Source organism: Arvicola amphibius, chromosome 7, assembly GCF_903992535.2.
Source record: "Arvicola amphibius chromosome 7, mArvAmp1.2, whole genome shotgun sequence".
NCBI lineage: Eukaryota > Metazoa > Chordata > Mammalia > Rodentia > Cricetidae > Arvicola > Arvicola amphibius.
In genome coordinates, this window is record NC_052053.1 from 27,477,737 (window position 1) to 27,505,668 (window position 27,932).

The 27,932-nt window shown below is 35.3% G+C and overlaps 1 protein-coding gene across 3 annotated transcripts in view; it reads right to left on the reverse strand.

The window, feature by feature from the left end:
• The window catches only part of Galnt13 (polypeptide N-acetylgalactosaminyltransferase 13), a 491,359-nt gene that overhangs the window by 448,607 nt on the left and 14,820 nt on the right, over window positions 1-27,932 (reverse strand). For all 3 annotated transcript variants that reach the window (XM_038338251.1, XM_038338252.1, XM_038338250.1), the window contains exon 2: window positions 11,975-12,042. The gene's annotated coding sequence lies outside the window, so the exon portion shown is untranslated. The remainder of the gene's footprint in view (window positions 1-11,974; window positions 12,043-27,932) is intronic.

The following is a 27,932-nucleotide window of genomic DNA, read 5'->3' on the forward strand; positions in this document are numbered from 1 at the left end:
TGTTGACTGAAATGTCTATGGAGTACCTCAGTGGGGCTTCCCAGAAGCAGTTGAGAACACAGGTTAAATTCTTGGGAAAGCAAACATAAGAGAGTGGGTAATGCAACTCTATCTAAAGGCATAGGAAAGCAGGAAATGTGCTTAGGGAGAGTGCGCAAAAGAAGAAGTGACGGCCAAATGGAATCTTAAAGAATACCAATCTAAATGTAAGAAATAGAAACTCAAGAACGAAACTAGGCAAACTATCAGGGGAAGACTAATATGTGGGCAGGGCTGGAAAGTCCATGACAGTATGTTTCTAAATAAAGGATTGACCTGAGGTATAAAATTGTACTAAATCAAAAGCAAATTATTTTTCTATGTGAAGTTCTAAGACTAACTTCACTGACCTTAGAGCATGTTCAGATAAGCACACAAGAAAAGACTTGACACATTAAACATAAAAGGTGGTATGTGCACAGTTTTCAAGCTTTTGACTGTTAATAGAGTCAACAATTAAACATGGTCAAAGCAAGACCTGGAAAGAGGGAAACAAATGCACACTTGTATGATATTTTTAGAAATATGTGAAGGAAGGTGTTTGTTTGTATAATTAAGGCTCCCCAAACATGTAGAGAAGTAAGATTCCTATCATGCACGAAGACATTGGATCCTAAAGTTAAAAGAATCACCAGAAGGGAAAAGTATAAGAAACTTTGAACTCAGCACTAAAAGAAAACTCATGTCTTCCCACATCACAGGTGCTATTCTGTCTGTATAAAATGTGTCACAAAGAGTCTGAGAAGAAATATTTGATCTCAAATGATGTGCAAAGACAGGATTCTGTAAAGGTTTCTTCACAGAGTAGAGGTTCTCTTCCCAAATTCACACTTCATGCTAGGCATGTCCCATATTCTTCAAGGCTCACGTTGAAGAACGGTACCCTCTCTGTCCCTTCATTTATTCTAAACCCATTAGTATATATTTTAATTTTCATTTGCAATGTTTTGGCTACATATATCACTTTAGATAGCAGTTCATCTCAAATATGACCATTTTTGCTGACGCTGTGACTAGGTTGCAGATGACTTGTTCAGCGTGTGTGAGACCCTGCATTTGATTCTCAGCACAGCTAACAAACCTGAGCAAATCAAACATTACATGATATGACTAAAGTCTCAACAAACTCTTAATGAACACATTCTAAATATGATGACAATTAAGTTTCTCTACTAAAAAAATTACTGCTAAACTTTTGCATGTATACATATAAATACATGAAAGGAGAGCTTAGCGAAGGAAGTAAAACCCCAGGTGAATTTCACCTGAGCTCTATGATGCATGTCACTAGGAAAAAAGATTGGGGATTATGATTAACTTAAATAACTATTGAAATGACACTCTTCCTTATCTTTCTCTTTTACCTTCTTTCCACTTCATTTCCAGCTGGACCCTTCTGTTACCAAGATAGCTCTAAGTTTGACCTTCTGGCTGCTCAACTAGGTGTATGCGATGTGTTGCCCTGGCAACAGGAGGATAGAATACTCAGCAGCATGTTTGGTAACTCTATTTTCTGGCTTGCAGGTGGGATATTTGGATAGAATTTCGTGAGGTTTTTGCATTGCAATTCTATTCTGTTTCAGCAACTGTGTAATTAGGTTTACTCCTCTGTAATGTTATTATTGTGCTCCACTGTATTATCAGTATTCTTTAGAGGCTTTGTTTTTTTGTCAAAATTATTAATGCTTTAAGAAAATTTTAAACTTGAAAAATTCCACTTATGATGTTCATATATTTTTAAAAAGTTCATTATTATTACATCAAAATTTTGAAATCACTAAAAGTCAAAAGAGTTTTGACAAAAAGAAATATAAATGGGACTTTCTGGCTTCTCATGTCTGTATCTTTATCTAAACAACAGTAGCAAAAAAATGTAAAAATCCATTAGTGTGTATTAAATCCAATTTAATGTGTATGTAACATACATCAGTTCAAGAATATTAAAGATGATTGGAGCACAAATAAAAATGCATGCACACAAAGGGCTACCCACTTTTTACATGTTAGTTTTAGAACAAAGATAATCCATATGCTTTTATCATAGAACACAGTATCCTCTGAAAGACCAGGAATTTCTGTTCCATTGAATCAGTTTAACAGCATAGATTATCTTGCCATATGGCAACCAGGCTTTTACTAATAGCTTCCTATTTATAGAAAGGAAGCCCTAACTATTAGCTCAGATGGGTAAATTCAAGAAAGCAGACAGCAGTAATAACTACATAGAGCAAATGACATGCCATTTGTCTTAGACTCGTCGGATCCCAAGCAGAATGTTAGAGAGGCAAACCAAGATTGCATCTGGAAGCTACCTCAGTGACCATTCCACTTGCTAAAGCAGATAAAGGAATCTGCTGCTGGCCTGGCCACTGGGCTATGCACCAGAATCAAATTCACACAGCTGCCTATGGCATGATGGAGGCAAAAGAAAAAGCAAAACAAAATAGAAGATTATCAAAAGCTAAGATAAGCTTTAAATGATAGTTCATTGAAAGTTCAATGTGATTGCATTATAATTTTTAAATTGGTCAAATTATCCTCATCGCAGAGTGTAAAGGCTTTTTCAGTCAGCTTCCATTGACTTATGTAAAGAGCTCACCTGGCCAGAACGATTGTTTTCAGACATCGTTATCCCACTTTATCTATGTCAGGACATTAAAATGTTACCCATTTATAAATGTGTGACTTACCGGTGAGAAAATTAAAATAGCTTGCACAACATTAACATTCTATTAAATATAGCAATTTTCAGAACAAAAATTATAAGCCAATTTCTAATACATAAAATCAGGTTATTCGATTAAAACTATTGTTTTATTTCTGAACCGGTAAAACAGCTTAATAAAGAAAATTCTTATAAACATCAAACTTTGGTCTCACTTATTTGTTAATATTTGGGATTTTAAGACAAAATCATCCATTTAGAGAAAAAAAATCACAATATTAAGGTGTTTTAAAACTATCAGATGATCGAGGTCAACTCTCCACAGGAGTGATTTGTCAACTGAGGAAACTGAGTCCTGGAACCAGATGATTACTTTAGCAACTTTTAAAACTAATGTAACAATCCAGTCCAACTCTATTCATTAGCTATTATGTAATTTTATTCCAATATTATATAAGATATTGCCATTAAAATCTAATTATGACAATATATCCAATATAATTAAAGGTCTAAAAACTTACACAACTGGAGGTGGAAATATGGGATTAAGAGCACTGCCTGCTCATATAGAAGACATCCTCTCAATTCCTAGCACACACATGGTAGTTTACAACCATCTCTAACTTCAGAGCCAAAGGATATGAAGCCCCCCTCTGACTAGGTACCAGGCATATGTGTGATGCACAGACATAAATACAGACAAAACATTTATACACATAAAATAAAATTTTTAAGTGACATATCTGAAAATAGAAATTAAAACTGTCAATTTTATTTAAAGTACAAAGTTCTACCCAAGATTTTTTTAAAAATAAAATGGTTGTCCTTATATTCATTGAAATGATGCTAACCTAAAATGAATAAAATAAAGTCTTATTAACAATTCTACCTGTGATAGACTAACACAAAAACATTTCAAGATAATGATGATCAATGTATTCTAGAGCTAAGATGATAACACCAAATAAGAATCCTGATTGATGTCATGTAGCTATCAATTTATTGAACTAAAATCAGAACTCAGTATCATGCCATAAAAGAAACCATACAGGTATATAAATATAAAACTGTGTAAAACTTCTAAATGCAAATTAACCAAAATGTACAACGTCTACACAGAAAACTATAAGATATATTTGAAAGGATGTTAAATAAAAATAAATAAAGTTTATATAACATACATTGACTTTATTAGTTTTCTTTTTGTTGCTTCGATAAGCACTATGACCAGAAAGAACTTGAGGAGCAAAGAGTTTAATTGGTTTACACTTGCATGTCACAATCCACTATCAGGTGATGCCACATCAGGAATTCAAGAACTGAAACAGAGACTATAGAGAAATGCTGTTTAGTGGCTTGCCTAGTTTACTTTCTTATGACATTCAGGACCATCTTCCCAAGGTGGCACTACCCACAGTGGCCTTGACCCTCTCCTATCAATCATTAATTAAGAAAATGATCTACAGAAAAGTCCACAGGGAAACTTGACAGAGATAATTCTTCAGTCGAGGCTCCCTTTTACCAGATGACTCTAGTTTCTATCAAGTTGGCAACACCTAACCAGCACAGTGATTAAAAGTCATTACTGTAATTATATCAGTTCAACAGAATGAGCATTCCAATTGTTGTTGTTGTTGAGGTAAGAAAAAATTTCTAAAATTCATATGAAATAAAACAAATGTTGATAGGCTTCCAAATAAAAACATAGTAACAGTGTTTTTCAACAAATATGAGAAATAATTTTAAAGTGATCATAGTTGTAAATGGAATTATAAATATAAGATGAGAATAACTAAGTAGAATACTGGTTCTTCCAGAGACCTTGACATACATAAAAAATTATGATAAACATGTAATTGAAAAGCTGTGGGCCAAGTAAAAAAAAATAACATGTTCAACACCAACTTGCGCCAGTAGTGGATAGAAATTCAGGGGACAGAGGCAAGAGGATCATGAGTTTAAGGCTAGTTTAGTCTACATAGAGAGTTTTGGAGACTATACAGAGAGACTTTCTCACAAAAACTTTAAAAACAAAATTCTTTAATAAAAATTGATATCCTTTGGAGCTTAGGTTGGGAGGAGTATTTTATTGCTTGTTAGTTTTGAAGAGTCTCTAAGTAATCCTAGCTGGCATAGAGTTGACTTTGTAGATCAGGCTAGCTACAAACTTTCAGAGATCTGCCTGCCTCTGCATCCTGGATTGGAAGATGTGGACATTATACCTGGTAAAGATAATTTGTTAGAAGGAAAATCTAACTTGACTTCAACCTCAAGTCATTCATAAAGTGACTGCATAATTATAAAGGTATTAAAATTAGAATTTAACTTTTTTAATAAAAAAATGCCTCTTCAAGCAATGGAAAAAGCAAGGGATTGAGATGAGATTCTTGGTGGGGTGTTGATTAGTATGCAAGAGGCATTGAGCTCTATTTCCTAAAAGCGAAGGGAAACATGGAAAAGGAAGGGGAAAGAGAAGAGAAGAAACAAGATGGAAAGAGATGAAAGAGAAGAGACAAGAAGTAAGAAGAGAGTAAAGGATGAAAAGGGGGACAGGAGGAGAGGAGAATATGAGAGAGGAGGGGAAGGCAAAGAAGAGGAGCAAAGGCCAGGGGTAGGGGATAAGCAGGAAAGGGAGGGAAAGGAAGAGGAGGAAGGCAAAAGAGGGAACATAACAGGCAGGAAGAAAAAGGAAGAGAAAGAAGAAGTAACAGAGGAAAGGAAGGAGGGAGACAATGAATTATGACAAAAGATAGGAAAACCAGTATGAAGATATTCCACCATATATACTGAAGTGGTGCTCTTTGCACAGACAACTAACTTCTGAATATTAACAATTAAAAGGTCAATGCAGAAGAAAAATGGACTATAAGCTTGGATGATATACAGTGATATTCCCATAAAGTCAAAGCAGAGGTCATAACTGCATTACTCATTGAGGAAACATGAAGCAAACTCTCACCAGAATGACTAAAATTAAAAAGATTGATTATACTAGGCTTCTGTAAAAGTAAACAATGGGCATTTGCAGACGCTAATAACAGCTGTGTAATTAGTTAGCAACTTGGCGAAAACAGTCTGGTAGTGAATGCTAAAATTGAAGGTTTGCATGTAATAGAACCGAGCAAGGCTTTTGCTAAGAATATGTCCAACAGAAATGCATGAGCTTGATCAGCAAAAATTAAAAAAGAATGCTCAAGACATGATTCATAGAAGCCTAAATCTAGAAATAACTCAGATCTCATCAACATTGCAATGGATAAATATTCTGTGGTACTTTTTGTTGAATGGAATAAGGCATAGGCAATAGAAATTGGGGAACCTCACAAAACATTAATAAAAGTTACAAAGACACATTCAGGAGAGAAACTCTCACATAGAAGAATCTATGTGGCATGTATAACTATTTGTCAGAAGTACTTTAAGTCATACTATATTAAGATTGTGTAGTGAGTAACATAGGCTGGGATAGTTAAACTGTATTGAAAAGCAAGGAAGCAGTTAATGTTAACACCAGAATAATTTTATGTACTCTGGAAATAATAGAAATTTGGTACTATTTGGGGGGCAAGAAAAGAACCTGGATACAAAGGGCTTCTTCTTGATCTTCGTGGTGACTACTTGCATCTTTTTTTTGAGAATAAAACACAATATTTTGTTTCTTTTATGCATACAAAGTCACAGAAAAAAACTTAAATGACAATAACTCTGTGATTAAAATTGGTGAATTAAAACTGTTAATGCATGAGATAAAATTTGATGACCATAGCACACTACAAATCTACTGTATTTAGAAGACAGCTTCCTATTACAGCAGCCTTTTAAAGGTGAAGAATCTGAACAACAGAGAACTAAATAAATCACAAGCCAGTTTGCATTAAAGTCAGTAGAGAACCTGATCTCTTTCCTCAACAGTGTGATGTTCTCTTATTCCAGCACTTGAAAAAAAAAAATGGTTCCTAAGCTGAGCTAGTTTTCCTTGTCAAATTATTGGTCAGTATGATAGGTAAACTAAGTCTGAAATATTGGTCTTTCCTGGACCCAGGTATTAAATCTTTAATTTAACACTCTAGCCTTGTTTCATTTGAAGCTCTACTAAGGATGGATGATAAATCACACTAAGTTGACATATTTACTATTCTAATTTATAATCGAGTAATATTATAAATTACGTTGTTCCTGCTGCTAGCATACAAGTTAATGTATACAAGAGACTCATCACTCACATAAGGAATCTTTCTCCCTTAAAGGTCAGAAGATTTGTCTCCCTACCCAAGGACTTGTTTAAAGAAGGGGTAAAGGAAAATAGGCACCAGACTATTGGCAACTGGCTTTGCAGCCCAGTCTACCTGGAAACATCAATTATTTCTAGAACACTAGTAGCAGAGAAGGAGGCTCAGCAGTTTAACTCAAGGGACTCCAAAACTGACTGTGCTATTTTTATACTTGATCAACCAGACAAGTTGTTTAACTAATATTTGTCTTAGTATCCTTTCGTGCAGAATAACAAGAGAGGTAAGCGGCATTTCAAACAAGCCTGGGAGCCGGGTGGTGGTGGCGCATGCCTTTAATCCCAGCACTCGGGAGGCAGAGGCAGGCGGATCTCTGAGTTCGAGGCTAGCCTGGTCTACAAGAGCTAGTTCCAGGACAGGCTCTAGAAACTACAGGGAAACCCTGTCTCGAAAAACAAACAAACAAACAAACAAACAAAAACAAAAACAAACAAACAAAAAAACAACAAAAACAAAAAAAAAACCAAGCCTGGTACTTAGTAAGTTCCTCTCCTCTCTAAATCTATTTCCGTTTTAAATCTCAGCTAGCGCATCCTCCCTCTTCATTCCCATTGGAATGAGCATGGATCCTGCCATCATCTTTTAATTCTTATGATGTTGTAGCTCTTGATAATTGATCCCCTCGTCTTCTGACCTCAAAACCACAATCCATTCTGAACACAATGTCATAATTTTATTCAAAGCAAGAGTAAATTCTGTTCACCAGATTAACACTCAGGAAATATTCTCTCTCCTCTCCTTAAGTGAATAAGATTTACTCATTCTGATAACCACCTAGCTTGTCATGAGTTGACCATAGTGATGGCTGCTTCACTTCTGACCTTTGGTGGGCCATTTCTTTGACTGCTCTGATACCATTTTCTATCGCCATCCAGAGGTAGCCTATATGCAAATGACAAAATCTTGAACCAAAATTTCATCATTAGATCTACTTCCTCAGACCTCCTCATCTTGCTTTATTTTTTTTCATATTAGTAACTTCTTAATTTCTTTATTATTAGACATGGATTTTTAAATTTGATTGGTTTACACCATTGTCATGCTATAACTGCTACTGGACATAAGCTGCTTCTACAATCTGACAACCAAATTTACTTGAGAATGAGTCTTCTTTCTCCCTCAAACTTACACCATTGTTTACTGTCTTATTTAGGAGCATCCTATAGGTATTAAATGAATGATTTAAATAAAATATAATTGATGTGGGAAAATGGTCTGTATTCTGTCAATTATATTTTAAATAAATGCTGATTGGCCAGTAGGTAGGCAGAAAGTATAGGCTAGACAACCAGATAGGAAGTAGATGCAGATCAACGAGAACAGCAGAATTCTGGGAAGAAGGAAGCCTATTCCTCTGCAGTCCTGGCCCAGCCACAGAAGAAGCAAATGTGACTGCCTCACTGAAAAAGGTACTGAGCCATGTGGCTAACACTGAGAAGAATAATGGGCTAATATAAGTTGTACGAGTTAATAAGAAGCCTGAGCTAATGGGCCAGTCAGTTTATAACTAATGTAGACCTCTGTGTGATTTCTTTGGGAGTTAACAACTGCAGGAACCAAACAGGACAGAAAACTCAGTCAACATATAATCACTTAGCAAAATCTTTAGATTTGCTTTCCAGAGACCAAATCAGGAAATTAAAAGTAGACGACTCTGTATGTAAGTCTTTCAATCTCAAACCAACAGTACAGAGAGAGTGGACTCTCTGCCCAAGAGCTTGGAGAGATGGCTCAGCTGTTAAGAGCATGAGAGTGATTTCCACTATATGCCTCTAAAGGAATTCATAAAGAAGGTGTAAGATAAACTTTTATGAAATACTTGAAAAAATAAATATAATACTTGTTTGGAGAATGAACAACCTCATATGCCAAAAGGAAGAAAAGAGCTAAGACTAATTCCCTCTAATTATAAAAAGCAATGTATTTCATGTGTGTGGGGAGATGGGAGACAAACTGTGAGCTCTTGTCTGCTGGGCTGCAGAAGGCATCTAGAGAGCAGGACCCCAGCCTTACATATGCCCCACACTTTCCCAGTCCCAGGACCCTTCCCACTGAACTCCTCAAGGACTTGAAAAAATTGAATTTAATAAATGTAACAAATGTGTCTTTACAATAGGAAAAAAAGCATGAGCTCTCCTCCAGAGGACTCAAGTTCAAACCATAGGAAACCAGGCTCCAAATGGTAGCTCATGACCAACTATAACTCCAATTCTAGGAAATCTACTGCCCTCTTCTTATTTTTATGGGCACTAGACATGCCCACAGTATACAACCAGAATGTCCATAAATCAAAAAAAAAATAATAAGATAACAATTTCAATGTTGGCTGAGACAAAATAAAGGGAAAGTAGGCTCTTCCATTTTCCAAACGATAATATTTTAAATACTAACATATTATAAAATAAGCCCAATAAGCATTGCTGATTTTTGTTTCAAGAGCTGAAGTCTAAAATAATTAGACACAATAATAGCTAAATTTGATCTACCGAAGACAAAATGTCAGCATCATTGTTCAGTCGTACAATGGCTCTATGAACACCACACAAGTTAAGGTGATAAAAAGGGCAGAAGATGAATCAAATGAAAAACTAACTCTAAACTACCCTGCAGGAGATGCAGAGGAAAAGAGACTGCAAGCAAAAGGTGTGATCAGTCATTTCAGCTTCTAAAGTATACTAAAAACACGATATATGGCCTCTGGACTTGGAAAAGTAACTTTTTATGTGCAATGTTGTCTTTAATGAAACTGTATAATTTTCAAGGATTAACCTAAGATTGCTAAATAGCCCTATCAGTATTTAATATTCAACAATTGCTATTTCTTTTAGTTTAAGCCAAGTCATTAAATATGCATTACGAAAGACCTCTTCAGTAATTTATTTATTAAGTAATTAATATTTAGCAATTACTACGAGGTTTGGGAATAGTGTTTTTCATACAACAAACTGACCTTAGATCAGCCATAGAATTTTAGCATTTAACTTTTAGGCTAACAGTCTAGGGAAGCATTAGAAGTATGGAAGCTTCAAACTTCATTCCGTAAAGAAAGGTCCAAACTTTCTATTGTATATTTTCTTAATATGAAAATAAATATAGCAGATCACAATCATGATGTTATTCACGTTAATTTTGTGGTGGAATGTGAAATGTATACAACAGACTCTTAATGTTCTCTTGCCCATAACCCCGCTATTTCCATACATTTGCTACAAAACACTGGATAACTATGCCCCTAAAATATTGGCAAGCTGAAATTTCAACTATTTCTTTTTGATTTTTTTAAATTTTCTCTGTCTTCCTCAAGGTAAGAAGTATGTTTTTTATTATTTACAAATTGTCATCTTTTCTCTCCAAAAGTGCTAATGACTTTTTCTTCCTAAATCTGTAGTAACCAACAGTTTTACACACACACACACACAGAGAGAGAGACAGAGAGAGACAGACAGAGACACAGAGACACAGAGAGAGATATTAAGTATATGACGACTAAGTGTTTTGTTTTCTATCAAAAGCAATAATGAACATTTTGCTGCTTATTAAAAAAGACTTAAATTTGGTTTAATTTTGATTATTTCAATAAACAGTGTCCATTGAATATCCATAATATATGCTTATATGACAAGATTATCAATTATGATGCTTAATTAACAAAAACACTTGAGTTGAATAGTCCAAGTAAGCGAATTCCAAATGAATAACTTCTAGCATTTATTCAACATCTACATATGTACAGCAGATATTAGTTCAGCATGAATGAGACAGCCATCGCTCTTATACCCATTCTAAAATGACATTATGAAACTTGTTCATTATCTAATAACTAGTAGTGAGTCCAGGGTTTAAAACGTGTTTTAAATCCACAGTCTGCATTCTTAAGTACCTGTTCATGAGATCTCATGATTGACAGTTATATTAGGAGAAAATGCATGAATACCAGTACTGCCGCTATTGTATTCCTTTTTTTCCTTTGGAAATCTTATTCAAAAGCTCCTCCCCCCCCCTCAGGCCATCCTCTTTAATCAAACAAGATATTTGAATGGTGCCATGATACCTGCAGTATTTTACCATACATAACAACATTCAATTGTGGTGTGTGTTTTGTAATATTTATTTTGTTTGTTGAACCTTACTCAGGTCAGGCAAGTGGCCTACACCTAAACTATATCCCCCACATGAGTTTTATGGAGTTTGTTTGTTTGTTTGTTTGTTTGTTTTAATGAATGAAGACTTGAGAACTTCAGTAACCTGGTTTTATTTTATCAAATAAAAATCAAACTTTCTTTCATGAATTTACATTTTTATTCATTTCTTTCTAACTTGAAACTCTCTAATTTGGGAAGGAAGCACCAGCTGAAATAAATAAAAGAAGCCAAAGACATGATTAATCACACTGACAATGTGAACAACAAACCACAGCTTAACCCTTTCATCACTCAAAAGATAACGTTTACATAAAACCAAAATTCCAAGGAAACAATCAGAGCAGGATGAAATCAAGATTTCCCACACTGAAGAAATATTGAGCAAATCACAAAAGCTTTCAGGTTCCCAGTTTTCTCATTTAAAAGTAGGAATAAAAATAAGACCTTAAAAAGTTTACATATAAAGTACCTAATATGGAAAAAGAAAACCCAGTATATATTAATCTGATGTACATTTTTTTAAAAAAAAATCTAAATTGGTACCTAGCTAATATCATTAAACTTTCATTTTCTGACAATTAAGATATGGATAAAATCTCCCTGAAAGAATGAATAAGAATGTTCTATGATGTGAATAGCTGTAATAACAGTGGAATAAGTAATTAGAAAGCTGGAAATTACACAGCTTAGTTCAGACCTACAAACGCCTCATTTCCTAGCTTTATACACATTCTCTCTCTGCAATCACGGGTGTCAAGAACTGTAAATAAAAATGTGTTCTTTTATGATCGTCTGCCAAAAACATTCAGCATGACAACAAGTGAGTGAAGAACACTTACCGTATATGGCGCTTGGCTATTTCAAAATTTGAAAACATGCATCTTCAAAATACTTCTACAAAATTCATCTGTGAAGGAGAAAAATCCAAATGTAAGAAATCTGACAATGTCACAGAAAACTGATTAAGGTCTACAAACAGGCACTATATACTTTCTTTTTATGAAATCAATTATTTGCAAAATGCATATTATACAGCTAGCAAATGCAAAGGCCACAAAACAAATATTTCCATCTATGTGTTAATATTTTAAATAACTGTCACAGATACTCATAAGAGACAAGAATACAGCATTCAAGTTCCAGAATAACTTTTAAGTACACAGTTTTTACCAAATATTGATAAAATCACATCAAAGCAACTCAGAACTGTAGTTAATAAGTAAAGGTGTATTTATAAGTAAGTTTAGGTAGATATCCAAGGTAATTACTCAGATCACACAAATTTTTTAACAAATTTTTAATGCAGTTTTGTGTAAATACAAAAATTGCTGAGTTAGAAGAGCATTCTGCTTGAATTATCAAGAGAATTGTACCAACTCACTTTGTAATTGCATTTCAAGTCTAATTGAAAGGCATGTACTGAAAAAAACTACTGCTTGAACACCTTACAAAAACACACCCACAGATGGCTTCTGCTTTCTGCAATGTCAACGTGAGAAGAAAGTAATTTAATCAGGCTTTATTAATTAATTTGTTTTGAAGGATTAGCATTAAAAGGGCACATTAACTTTGAAGCCCAAAGTATTTCTATTTAAATGACTCTGATGCTACTAAGTACATTGTTTATTAAAGAGTTATTCAAATCAGATGAACCACCAACTAATGATAATTATATCAAGCTCTTTAAAGTACAGGTTATTTCAGACCGACCAGGTGCATTGTAGTTACAAATCCCCCAAGAAGCAAGATTCTTTAGAGGAATGTTAGTTTCAGAGAGCGGTGGAATTTCTGACATTAAGAACAAGTGTCATAAGCTGAATTCTCATTTATCTTTCTAGAACATAGAAAAGAGATGAGGATGGGACTTGTCTCTACCTGACCCATAAAAGGATGTTCTTCTCCACTTAACACATACCTTCGGATAGAGAGGAAAGAGACGGATAAAGTTATCAGCATTGAAGCTAAATTGAAAGAGTTACCCTAGAAAGAGTCAAGAAGCTTGGTATTTCTGGGAATTTCACTTTTCTGAGTTCCTAGAACATAGAATAGATAAATTGGTCTTCGCATACTATTTCAATTAAATAATTAAGCTACGATAATAAACATACCGCTATATTCATGTGCCTATTAAGCAAATGCATGCTACAGGAGACTGAGCTCAGCACAAATCATGACTTCTCAATTAGACAGAGCTAGTAGGAGGTGAGCACCGACTCACAACTAATCTTCTAACTGGAGTTTCATCTGCCAAAACCTGCTAGGAAGTGTGTACTACCAGGCATCCCTGAGTCGTGGGAAGCAGACAAGAGCTTTGAATGGGGCCCAACACAAAATCATAAATGTACCTAAAATATGAGATTTTTGGTGTGTTTCCAGTTTCTGAATCATTGTCATTCTCAAGCAACAACTTTGCAAATGATCACATCAAAACTCAGATATGTGGCCTTCTAGCATGAGCATTCTGATAACAACATAATATAAAAACAGATACACTAAACCGAATAGAAGAAAAAAGTGGGGAAAAAATAACCTTGAACTCATTAGCACAGGAAAAGATACCATTAACACAGGCACTACGATCAACAATTAATAAATGGGACCTCATGAAAGGCTGAAACGTTTCTGCACTGAAAAGGGCACTGTCATTTGGATTTAGTGTCAGCATATAGAATGGGAAAATATATTCACGAATTGCACATCCATAGAGGGTCAATATGTAATATATATAAAGTTTTCAAGAAACAAGATATCAAGAAAACAAATGACCCAAATAAAAAATGGCATACTATTCTAACTAAACAGAGAATTAACAGGGGAAACTCAATGGCTAAAAAACACTTAAAGAAATGTTCAACATCCTTAACCATCAGGAAAATGCAAATCAAAACTCCTTTGAGATTTCATCTTACCCCTGTCAGATTGGCTAAGATTGATAAGTAACATCTTATGTTGGAGAGGATGTGGAGCAAGGGGAGCACTCCTCCCTTGGTAGTGGGAGGACAAACTTATACAGCTACTAAGGAAATCAATATGGTGGCTCCTTTTGTATTAAGACTTGCTTATTCTGCTCAGTGGATAGGACAACTAAAAAATATATATGTTACAATTAGACCCTGCTTATATGTAAACAGAATGCATGTAATATTATGGTTTTTGACTTTATAAACCCTGGACTGATATGACCAGATGCTGCATCTTGGGAACACTCAGTTGCAGTTCTGGTACTGTGAATATCTGGCATTAGTATTTGATAAAGTCTCTTCTTATTAAAATTTACTCATTGTCATAGAAAATCTCTGAGTGACTTCACCACAACAGTTGGGTGTTTTTTGCATATTATGTTTAAGAAATATGCAAATATCCTTGTTTTGTTTTTGTTAGGATGATTTTGTATTTTGTTTTCTAGATTTGGGGCAGTTTTTTTTTTATTGGGATTTAAGTTAGTTTTTTTGAGAAAGAACTTAGAGTTGGGTGGGTAGGGAGAAGGAGAGATTATGGATGAAATTGAGGAAGGGAAAGAATATGACCAAACAATATATAAACTTTAAAATTTTCTTAAAAAACAAAAAGTATTTAACAAATAAATTCTTAGTGTTACATATTCTTCTTCCTTTATTTTGTATAGTATACACCTAAATATAATTTTCATATTTTTAGAGACTTCTAAATAATATATTTGTGAATCTAAGAGTATGTGTTTAAGCACCTCAAGGCACATGAGTGGCCAGGACACGACCACAGACTACTCCAGTGGCTAATTATAGGCCCTCAAGATACTGGCTGCCAAGTTTGACCCTACAGAGAAAAAAAAAAAAAAAAAAAAAAAAAAAAGCATAATATCAGGCCACAGAATCCCACCAATCCCAGGCCAGGATACCTTTCCCTTTGCAGCTGCAAATCCTCCATTGAGGAAAAGTTGCAAGAAACCTGTGGCCACCAAGCTGTCTCAACAAGGAACTCTGAAAGAAACACTTCAGAGTTAGGAGAGGGTAAGCAAATCCAAGAAACCCCAGGGAGAGAAAGTAGTGGTGCTAGGACAGCAAATTTGCAAAATAAAACCAAAAAGCAAACGCTGCAAAACCAACAAAAAATAATAGCAGCTAATACAAAATTGATACCTTCACTTTCCCAATCACAGGGCACACACTAGTCAAAAGATTTTAAGACCCAGATATTTCGTCTTGTTGTCTACAAGAGACATACATCATCTCAGAGCAAAGACAATAACTCAGAGTGCAGAGATGGAGAAGAAAAGATTCCAGCAAAAGGGGCCAGGAAAAAAGAGTGGAGCTAGTCTAGCATCGGACAAAACACACTGCAGCTCAAAAGTGATGAGAAGATAATAAGAGAACAAGCCAGCAAGAGACACTACACTCTTCAAAATGCTCACCATACTCGGGTGCACTTATTTTGACAAATGCTGCTAGACATTAGCCAGAGTTAACCACAACACATTAACAATGGGGACTCCTCGATATTTCACTTACAACAAAATACAGATCCAGAAAAAAAAAATAATTAAAAAAAATAAATTTTAGAGATAAATGACCACAAAAAGATTCAATAGATCTGATAGAGAGTTATAGAGTGCTCCACTCAAACACTACAGAACATACTCTTCCTCAGTCTAATCCTAACCCTACCCTAATCCTAACCCTAGATGACAGCCTAATCTAAACTTAACTCTAACCAGCAACGCTGGCCACAACCTACCTTATCCAAAACCCTAACTGTAACTATAACCACAAACCTAAAATCAAAAAAAAAAAAAATAACAAATTTCAGCAAAGTAACAAGACACAAAATTAACATAGAAAAATCAGCAGTTTTTTTTATCTAGTAATACAAACACATTGAGATATAAATCGGGAAGCAATCTAATTAAGAATAGATCAATATAGTTTTAAAACTAATAAAACACATAAATATAATCAAAGAGATAAGTGACCTCTACAATGAAAAATACAGAACTCTGATGAAAGAAATCAAGAAAAACATTAGCAGATAGAAACACCTATCATATTTATTGGTTGGAATAATAAATACTATAAAAATTACTATCCTACCCAAAGCAAATTATAGATTGAATGAAATCCTGATTAAAATCTCCATGTCATTCTCTTCAGAATAAAATCTTAAAATTTATCTTAAAAACACACGAGTAGATAAAGTAATCCTGCAAAAAATGAATAATGCTGCAAGCATCACCATACTGACTGCAAGTTATACTGCAGAGCCATTGTAAATAAAAGAAGCCTGGTACTGGCACAAGGACAGACATGTAGAACATGGAACTGCATAAAGGATGTAGTTAAGCTCATGCAATAGCACTACCCTGTGATTTCACAAAAGATGTTAAAAATGCACACTGGAGAGAAGGCAGCATCTTTAGCAAATGATATTTGGGAAACTGATCATCATATGTAAAAGAATGAAACTGGATCCTTAACTTTCCGCCTGCACAAAAATAAACCTCAAATGGATCAAAGGCTTCAGCATGAACCCGAACTTCGGAAAATGCCAGGAGAAAAGGCAGGAGAAAAAGACAAAGACGTAAGAATTTTCCAAAAGTAAGCAGCCTAATGGGTCACCAATTAATAAACTGATAATGAAAACGTGGAAACACATACACACAGTGGGAGTTTCTTCGACAGAAAAGGAAATGAAAATTGTGATATCCCTATATAAATAATGCTTTCAGATAACATATGCCCAGATGTTACATATCCTCTTGCAATGTAGAGTAGCTACACCAGCCAAGAAAAAATAAAGCTACTCTAAGAACCTGGGACCAGCCTGAAGCAGGCAAATTCCATGTGACTTTGAAAGAAACTAAAAACTATGACAAAACCTTGTCATCCTTGATCAGAGACCTTTGCATGACTCAAGTGTCTGAATTATTCTGAATATCTGACTGCTTATAAACATGACAACTAGTTTGACCTTAAAAAAAAAAAAAGAGGCCATTGATGGGGGAAGGAGGCATGTGATAGTAGAATAGAGGTAATATCCAATAGAGAAGGCATACTATAGGCAGGAAAGTTCAAGGAGAGAGTAGAGTGGGTGTTGGAAAAGATGAAACAGATAATTACCAACTCACATACAAGGTTGTCATGGATGGAAGATAAGATTATTAGAGTACCCAGAATATATTAAGTACATGTATGAAATTGTCACAGAACAAATCAATAATTTTAATTAATAAAAACATGTTATTTAAAACTATTACAGTCATGGTATACATTTTATATATGTGTATCAAACATGTAAACTATACATGAATAAAAACAAATATACAATATAGTTTTAGGTTTTTAAATAAACCACATAATTATATAGCCAGTCAATTTAAAGTTGAATACTAATTAGGTATTAAAAAATAAATGAAGGCTGTCGTGAATTAAAGAAAGAAGCCTATTATCAAAGAAAGAATTTTTAAACAATATCACGACAGGCTGTTTTATTCAAATATAATTGCTTTTCTAAAAGTTCCTGGGTTTCTATTTCAGGAAATAGAAACATTTTTAAAAATCACTTATAATTTCTATAATAATATACCTTCATTTTAACTAGTCTGTTTGTACTTCCATAGAATAGTGGATTATACTATATATATTCATTTTTTAAAGATTTGATTTTACTTTTCAATTATACATATGGGGGCATGTGTGTGCATGCATATGTGCATACAAACGTGAATGCAGTTGCCAGTGAAGTGCAGAATAGGGAGTTGGATCCCCTGAAATTGGAATTAAAGGTGATTGTGCACCACCAAACCAGAGTGCTGAGAACCAAACTATGTTCCTTTGCGAGAGCAGCAAGTGAGCCAAGCCATCTCTCCAACCTCCATATACAACCTCTTAAAACTGATTCTTTTATTTCATTGTGAATTTCCTTATGTGGTTCTGTTACCATTTTTAGCATCATATTGCACATTCATATTACTATCCCACTGCTGTCAAATACCATCAATTATTCTGCTTTTAAATTCTTAGGTTATCACCAAACATTTGCTTCAAAACCAAAATGCTGCAAAGGTTCTTATGCATCTGTCTTCTGCTGCAGCAAAAAAAAAAAAAAAAAAAAAAAAAAAAAAAAAAAAAAAAAAAAATCCCTTTGATAAGAATGTGAAGAAAAGACTTTGCTGGGTTAACCAGAATGAGGCATATGGCTTTTTGAACCATATTTTGTAAATTCTGATGGCCATAATTTTCCTAATTGCACAGCTCCAAAATCAGGTTAGATTTCACAATTGCTGCAGTTAGTGACAGTCATAGGACAGTATCTGGTGCCAGCTTATGCACACAATGGCCCTAGTACTTCATATGGTCATATCTGCTAAGTCATAAGCATATCTAGTATTACACTTGATAAGCTTAACAACTTTTAATGTAGTTCTCAGAAGACTGAAACCAAAGTTAGCAATGCTTTTTTTGTTTTTTTGGTTTTTTTTTTTTTTGTTTGTTTTTGTTTTGTTTTGTTTTTCGAGACAGGGTTTCTCTGCAGCTTTTTTTAGAGCCTGTCCTGGAACTAGCTCTTGTAGACCAGGCTGGCCTCGAACTCACAGAGATCCGCCTGCCTCTGCCTCCCGCTCCCGAGTGCTGGGATTAAAGGCGTGCGCCACCACCGCCCGGCTGCAATGCTTTTTTTTTAAGCTTTAGAGAAAAGAGTGGGAAAATCAGCCTTAGAAAAATAATGATTCACTTTTGGAGGACTTAGCATAATTTCTTCATTCTTTACAAAGCAGCAAAAAGAACTTTAAAAATCTGAGGAAAGAAATACCAGCAAACCAAGGAGTTTGTGGAGTCTTATAAATCAGAACATGCTAAAGGACATGTGATTACATCACCAAAGGGGCAAGGACAGACTGGGAATTAGATTCCCTTGAATAATGCAAAAAACTCTAACAAATTCTTTTCTAGTTTATAGCAATATCGTGTCAGAATACCTCCCCAGCCATCGATATTTTAAAAGTGCCACTTAAATCAATGATCCACTTCAATATTCAGTTCATGTCACCCTACCTTTCTTCCAAAATTCCATTTAGAGTCCCACAAATTTCTGTATGTTTTACAAATTTCCCAGACTTTAATTCCATATTGTAAATTATTAAACCATGGAAATTAATGCAAATATTCTATTTAAGCTCACAATAAACTCTTTTTGAGGCTTAATTAGTTTTCCCCAGGAGGTCACTGTCTGACTGACAAGCATCAAGCTACACCTCCATTTACCAAAGACTGCGTTTTCATTGCCAGTTGATGAGAATGTCATGTGAGACAAAGCCTGAACCTCACTGAAGTAAAGATATATGAACTCTGTGTGCACCTCCTCATATTTAAGTCCTGTCATTGTGTCAGAGGATAAAATTAGATTAACTCAGAGTGATTTACTTTTCTAAGTCAAGTTGGTTGCTATCCCAGTTTTCCTTCTCTTTGAAGTGTATGGAAATCAATTGTCTCTTTGATTTATTCCCCTATTTTCCTAGATATCAAAGTGAGCTGATTAATCTATAACTTCTAGTCATCACCAATGTGTCAGACCCCTTCTTCCTTCCCTCTCCTTTCTGCTCTTCCTCACGGAATTTGTCCTTCACATAGCCTAAACTAACTTACTTGCATACTTCCTATTGTAAGTTTGAATAAAGTTGATTCGATAATAACTTCAATTGTAAGCACAACAAATCAAGACCCCCGGGTTTGTGGAAATATGTATATGTAACTCCCTGAGTTCATTCATCCAACAGCAGCGTAGATTCCCCATCTAGACTACATACCATAGTTAAGTACCCCATTGTAATTGTCACAATCTGAAGGCTGTCTGTCATCAGTCCTCCTTTTACCCAGGTGGGATATGTCATCTCAGTCAAAATTTTGTCCCTTGACCTAATTGAATGTTCAAGGACATGGCAAAGAAGTTATTCCAAACACTTATCAGCCACCTTCTTTGCCACCTAGCGTCCACCTGATTGGAGAGAAGCAGCAACACTCCTCTGATGTGCTCCATCCACCCCATTGTCAACAAACAGATGCTCATGCATCGCCTGTGCTGTAACCTTCATTTGCTTTTATCGGGGCCTCTGAAAATGTGTGCCTTTTACATATATTTGTATTTTAACCTGTTTCACATCGTGACGTTTTTCTCATAATTTATCAGAAACGCAGGCAAAAATTCAAGTTCAAAGAAGTTCACCGGTGACAGTGTCCGTGCCTGTAATTATACACTGACTAGTACGACCAGAATGTCTGATAACTAAGGATCAGCTACATAAACTTCATGCTCAACAAAATGCTATTCAAAAACCAAAGGACTTCAGTAGCTATTTATATTCAAAAATATAATCATCAATATGTATACTTAAAACATTATAAAGAACTTTTAACATAATATAAAGAATGAAGTTAAATCATATAAACAATTATAAGTATACATATTTGCATATAAACTCAGAAAATTGTCCAGGTATGGTCGTGCACATCTACAGTCTCAGAACCCAAGAGTGTGAGGTAAAATTCTAAGTTCATGGCCAGCCTGTACTGCATAGAGATGCTGTCTCAAAAATGAGACTTCCCACAGGGCAGGGAACCCTTGCTGCTCTCTGGACAGGAGAGGGAGGGGGAGTGGAGGAGGGAGGGGAGTAATTGGGAGGTGGGGAGGAGGCAGAAATTTTTAATTAAAAAAATATAATAAAAAAATGAAAAAAAAAGAGATGAAAGGCTAAAAACTGTCACTGCTAAACATTGTAAAAAGCAATTCATGTCATTACCACAAATCAAATCTTTAACAAAATATGCAAATTACTAAAACAAAATGTTTCACCAGTTTAAAAATTTAATAAGACCAAAAGTAAAATGCCTCCATAAAAAAAAAAAAAAAAAAAAAAAAAAAAAAAAAAAAAAAAAAACAATCCCACAACTATAAACTCTGGAGGACACCAGTAGTACAGGAACTGGAAGTGGAAGCAAACCAAGCAACAAGGGACAACTTTCAAAAGTCAGCAAATTGTGATAGGTTTTTGCTTTGTTTTGTTTTCTTGTGGTTTGGTTTGTCCAGACAGGGTTTCTCTGTGTAATTAAATAATATGATTGTCATTACTTTAGTCCATTCTCATCACCGGTCAAACATAACTTCTAAGTGATGTATGTATATAATTTCTTAGATTTTAATCCAAGTGTTTTTGAGGCAGAGGCAGGTGAATCTTTGAGTTCAAGGCCAGTCTGGTCTGCAGAGCAAGTTCCAGGACAGTCAAGGATACACAGAGAAACTGTTTCTCAAAAGATAAAAAGGAAAAAAATTCTGTTAGAAATAAAACAGTCATTTGCCATGGGCTGAATGATTATTGTGCTTCACCAATCAAATCACAAGTAAAACAAACCAGAAATGAAAAATGACATTTAAGAAATTAGGATATATCTTTAAAATCCAAATTGAGAAAGTTATATTACATAAAGTAAAATTGTATTAACTTAATTATATTTAGTGATGTGAAAGATTGTTTAAGTTAAATTCCAAACTAAATTAAGAGAAATTCAGCTACAAATCAAAAATAAATTTTCAGAGGCTGGGGATTGTTTATCCAGTAGTTCACTTTAAAAAAAAAACAACTGATGACCATTTGGCCAGTTCCAAACCTACATTTAGAACAGTAGCCCATTGAACCACACAATCCAGTTACAAATGTGCTATATATATGACCTGGAATAAAAGGCTTGTAGCCTCCTCCTGAACCCATGATTGTAATAACTCTGTGGATATTATCTTTGCAAGCTACTACAGTTATATTTTTTATTTTCTCATCATATTCTAGAAAAAGAGACTGACAATATCAAGAAGTCTCATTAGATAGTCCTTTATCCTACTTAATCAATATTAACAATTTTCAAGGCATTTATTGGATGAGTACTTATATTATATATGGCCTTTGGGAGACCTTGGGGGATAATCTAGAAGGTACTGCCATTGTGAAAGAGAAGGGAGATAGTAGAGACAAAGCCATAATAGCAAGTACATCAGCAGTAGCAATGAAAACAAAGGACCATGAGAACACAGAAAGCAGAATGATTCTATTCAGGAGAAATTATTTTTTAGGATTTACCCACCTCAACTGACATTTGAAATGAAAAGAATGATAACTCAAGGCCAAAATAGTGTGTGAACAAATAAACGAGGTGTGGATTCACATGATGCATCCAAGTCACACAGGAAAATTCAGCAGTATCTGAGAAGATGCTAGGAGGGAGGAAAATTGAAATGTCATTAGGGATAGATCCTTATCACATGTATGATAAGCTACAGATGTTGAAAGTCAACACTTCCAGACTTCCAGCCTTTGAAGGTTTATTAGTCTATCTTAATTGGGGTTCCTACTGATGAAGAACCACACCCAAATGCAAGTTAGAGAGGACATGGTTTATTTGACTTAACATATCCCGAATAACAGTCCATGGCAAGAAAACAAAGCAGGAAGTCAGACAAGCCAGTGCAGACATCCATAATCAGAACTGTGTCCAGAGAAATCCATTACTGTCAATGTCTACTCTCCAATAGACTGTGTAATACAGTGTGGGATAGTTTCCTCTTAGAGTAGCATACAATACCTAGGTTTTGATTTAACATTACCTAGCCTGAGTACAGGTGGTTTGAGTGTCTCCCTTCAAGATGTCTTTCTATCCTAAACTCTGCTTACCTCTCCTGAAGTGGAAACAAGTTCAACAAGAGCCTAAGTGGCTCAGGTAGACGCTGGAAAGACACTACTACTTAAAACAGCCAATGAGACACGAAACACGTTCAAGTATACCATCTCTGACTAACCGGAAATGGAATTCAGAGGAAAACCAAACATGTGGGGGATGCTCAAGCAGCCCAGCTCAAAGGTAGTGTTGATGATCCTACAGGGAAGACCAGACAAAAGTTTGATTTAAATCCTTTTTGGTCTTTCTCATTTCAAAAGTAGCCTCTACGGCATTGGAAAACCCATGGGCTTAGCTATGCATGTGCAATTTAATTAAATGCACATAGTAAGAACATAATTGTGTAGGGCATTTCACTAGATAAGCCACTAAAAGAACTGGATGCCTTTGGATGTAATGGCCTATAAAAATCAGACAGATGTAGATATGCATCTGCAATCTGGGTTAGAATTGATTGCTTAAATTACCAGAACAGGAAGATGACATTAACTGATTCCCAAGCATCAATAAGCAGGACAACTCCTTGATTCGGTACTTTTTGAGATGAAGCACAGTTAAGGGGTCAGAAAATAAGTAGCAGTGAACACCTCTCATTCTGGAGACTTACAGAAGACAGATCCTTTCCTATTCAGATTTAATAGCATTAACTGACAAGGCAGTCAAGCGGTGTGAGGTACAGCATGCTGACGGAGTTCTGCACCTAAAGGGATGAGAAACGGGCCACACAAAACCCAGCAACCATTTTCGTGCCCCAGCTGTTTGCTGAAGTAAGATTCTGGCAAGTACACTTGGTTTTACAAAAGGAGTCCCAAGTATGTATGTATGTATGTATGTATGTATGTATGTATGTATGTATATATGTGTGTGTGTATGTATATATATGTGTGTGTGTATGTATGTATATATGTCTGTATGTATATATGTGTGTATGTATATGTATATATGTATGTATATATGTATGTATGAACAGGAATTTTCCTGTAAGCATTTGCAAACCTGGGTTAAGAGGAGATTACAGGCTGAGCAGTGGCAGCTCACTCCTTTAATCCCAGCATTCAAGAGGCAGAAGCAGGCAGATCTCCACATTTGAGGCCACCTTAGTCTAGAGAGCAAGTCCTATGACAGCCAGTGCTACAGAGAGAGCCTCTGTCTTGATGGGGGAAAAATGTATCACAGAAATGTTTCAAATTGGAATACAATGTGAATGAATTTTATCCCTGATTCCCAGTGCGTGATGTGTGATAAAAGGATCCTGTGTTCTGAATGACTTCCTTGGTGACAGTCAGCCAAGCATTTCATTTGATCAGAACTCTGGATACTACAGAATTTTGCTGCCCTTGAAGCCTCTGCACGCAAGGAAAGGAACCGAAGAAATACACACTTGCGGATGTTGCCTCGGAGTGTAGAAATGTAAATTAAAATTTTCATAAAACAATATATCTTCACATATATGTAAGCCCATATTTAGGAAATCTGTTAAAACAGAAAGTTAATCTTTAATCCTGTCTGCAGTAAAACAGCTTTTCTATGAAGAATGGCTGGTCCTGTGGACACAATCCCTCTGTGTTACAGATGCTGCTCATTGCAAGATGTGGAGAGAAGCCTGAGAAGCAAGAATAAGGAAACCATCATTACCGTAATAGAAGACTTCTTGAAGCCAGAGACGTGATGGAAGGCAAGCAGAAATGCAGACACGTGAGGACAGGGGGTGTTGTTGCCTAGTGGAACCCCAGAGTTCACAAGCTGCAAAGGCACTCATTCACTGCATGCCAGGAGTGGGAACTGGTTGCTGAAAAGCCTTTCATAAGTATATCCTAATGAGATTTTGAAAGCACCTGATCTCACATTTGCATAGTCCCTAAAGTAGATCCCCGCACCTCTCACTAGATTTATTAGCACAATGTGTATATAACTGACTCATTAAGCCAAAACCATTTCATGCACCACTGAAGAGCAGCCTCTTATTTATTAAAATGTGGCAACATTTTATTGGTCCATAATTTCATACCCCTGGTCATTTTGAAATGAAGTCCTTTAACAAATAAAGGTTCATGGGCACTTAGAGAATTGTAATAAAATGACAAACACACACAATATGATTAAAATCATGGAATAAAATATTTTCACAGCAAGTAATAGATATGTGTGATTTTCCAATACAAACACAGAAAATAACTCAAAGGAGTTAAAACCTGATTACTAAGTGGAAATTTTAAGACCTTATCACTATGAGGCAAGGTCTAAAAGTTACACGAGAGCTTTGAAGTTGTTTAAAAATCAGAATTAGGCCAGGCAATGGTGGCACATGCTTTTAATCCCAGCATTCTGAGGGCAGATTTTTATGAGTTCAAGACCAGCCTGCTCTACATGAGCTAGTTCTAGGACAGGTTCTAAAGCTATAGAGAAACCATGTCTTAAAAAACAAACAAAAAATATAAAAATCAGGATTATAAAGTAAAATTTGGTCACAATGTAAATTTATTTGGTTAAGAGTACAGCTCAATATTAGAGTGCTTATATAACACATACGAATACATCAGTTTAAAATGAGCACCACAAGAAAATTACTGCCTAAACTATGTTCTTATATAGCAAAGCTTTTTAAAGGAGTTGGCCAGGTGGGTAGACATACCTTTAATACCAACAATTGAGAGACAGAGGCAAACCTCGTCTACATAGAAATTTCCAGGACAGCCAGGGCTATGTAGAGAGACCCTGTCTCAAAATAACAAAACAAAAGAAACAAAGCAAACAACAACAAGAGCAACAAAAAAACTCCAAGAATCTAGTTGGCAAAGAAAAAAAAAAAAAAACAAATTAGCCTAATGTAAGGTAACAACAAACTCTGTATCTAATAAAGCTGAAAGTCAATAATATATCTGAATTATCATAAATTAGGTCAATGCTTTATATTTAGCTTGAGCGATTCCTGAACACAAAATTGCAGAAGTCCATGCTTACAAATAGTCACAGAGCCTGGCATGTTTGCACAAACCATGAATCCTCCTAGCACTCAGAAAGCAAAGGCAGACAGACATCTGTGAATCTGTGAATGATAAATCAGTGTGGTCTACACAGAGAGTCACAGCATACCAGATTTACAAAGTGGAACCAGTCTCAAAAAAAGAAAGAAGGAAGGAAATAACGAAGGGATAAATGGAGGGAGGGAAGGAGGGAGGGAGAAGGAGGAGTGGGGAGAAGAGTAAGTAGAAAAAAAGAGGCTAGGATAGAAGAGAGGAGCAAAGAGAAGGCAGATGGGGAAAACACAGTAGAAGCCCTTTGGAGAAACATAAGCATGAAGAGAGATGAAGAGGAGGGAGAGAGATAGTAATGAAGGAAGGGAAAGGAATTGACTCTGCCTTGTCAGACGGCAATAGACTTTGCTTTAGTTCCGATCAAAATGCACTGCAAAGTCTCTTGCTACTTAGTTGGCTTGGAGTGGTAACAATGGAGAACCTATTGGTATTACTAACTTCCAAAGAACTTTGCTTACGTTACCGAATTTCCAAGTTCTCAGTGCTAAGCAATACAAAACTATTCAAAAGTGAACCTTAACAGTTCATTTTCAGAGGCTTTTCACGATATGAAATTATTACAGGAGGTGTAATATTTTGGCAGACAAGTTCAGCCATACAAGAAGATGAATCAATTGTCTGTCTGGGGTGTAATGTAACATTGGCTGAAAATGGTTAACCTCACACAAAGTGTCCAGACAAAGCAGATTTCAAGTATTTACCAAGTAGAAATTCTTCACAAACTTGCTGAAGCTTACAATGAAGCTTTCTCAGTAGCTTTTGAAATCTGGAAAAGTAACACAAAGTGTTACCTTCAGAGTGGCAGGCAGTCAGAGGGAAATGGAACCCGGGGGACTTAATACTTTTTTTCAGCAACACTAAAAAAATTTTCAAATTGAATACCAATGAGAAAGAATAAATTGTCACTTAAATAATTTCATTAATTAGAATAGAAAGATTTCACAACATTGATTAACACATATTTAATAATCTATACATCCTAAATACTCAAAAAGCAAAATTGCAACTTACTTCTTTGATTTAGTTTACCAAATACTATTCTTCATTAAGTGTTTTTGGAGTTGAGATAGTTTTAGGTTATATTAAAAAATTAGTTCTGCTACATTTCAACATTCTGAAAATGATTTAGAAATAAATCAAAAACAGCATGAAACATCATTAGATTCCCACCAGCAGTTTATTAATTTATGTATAATTATCATTTGCACAAATTATTGTGAAGGAAATAAACTATCTCTGCTCAAAACATATTTTCTTCCTGTGATCAATAAAAAGAATTAGAATTTCTAAATGGCAAGTGAATCTCAATTTGTTATTTCAAATTATGCTTTACTTTATGTTAAAGAAACAGGAAGTCTACAATTAAGCATCTGCAAGTATATGAAAAAAAACAAGCCCACATCACACGCGGAAAAGGAAGCCTGTGTCTCTGAAGAGTGAAAACCCCTGGCTCATCTTCTTGATCCACAGGTGAAGACTGGAATGACTGTAAGTCTTGAATTTGCACTCTGTTTTTTCAAAGACAAATGCACAAAAAGTTTTGTCTTTAAATTTCTGAAAATATCACCCACAGTAGAAACCAACACAGTGCAAGGCTTATAGGAAGATAAAATGGGGACGTGATGGCTGCACAGTTTTAACCAGGGACGCCCAGCACAAATCAGCAGGGACCTTGGAAGTTCCCAAATAATGAATATTCTTATAATATAATTTCCAAGGTAGATACACATTTTGTGCCAAAGGACATTTCAGTATCAGCCATATATGCACTGTGTAAAATACTCTAGCCTTTACTCCAATGTGAATCCATGTTTGACCTGAAACCATCATTTCATTTCTCAATACAATTTCTAAATATTCTACCAACACAGCTTTACTGTTTTTATTTCCCTTGCCTTCAATCCTGTTTTTAACTCCTATTTATCTATTCTCACAGAGGACTCAATTTTGCAGTAGCATCGTACACGGAACCTATTAGGTCTGAGACCCTTCTTTCAGTCATTGATTAAGCGGGTCAGATTTACAGGGCACCTGTCAGAGTAAACGACAGGGGAGGACTGTAGAAGAGGACG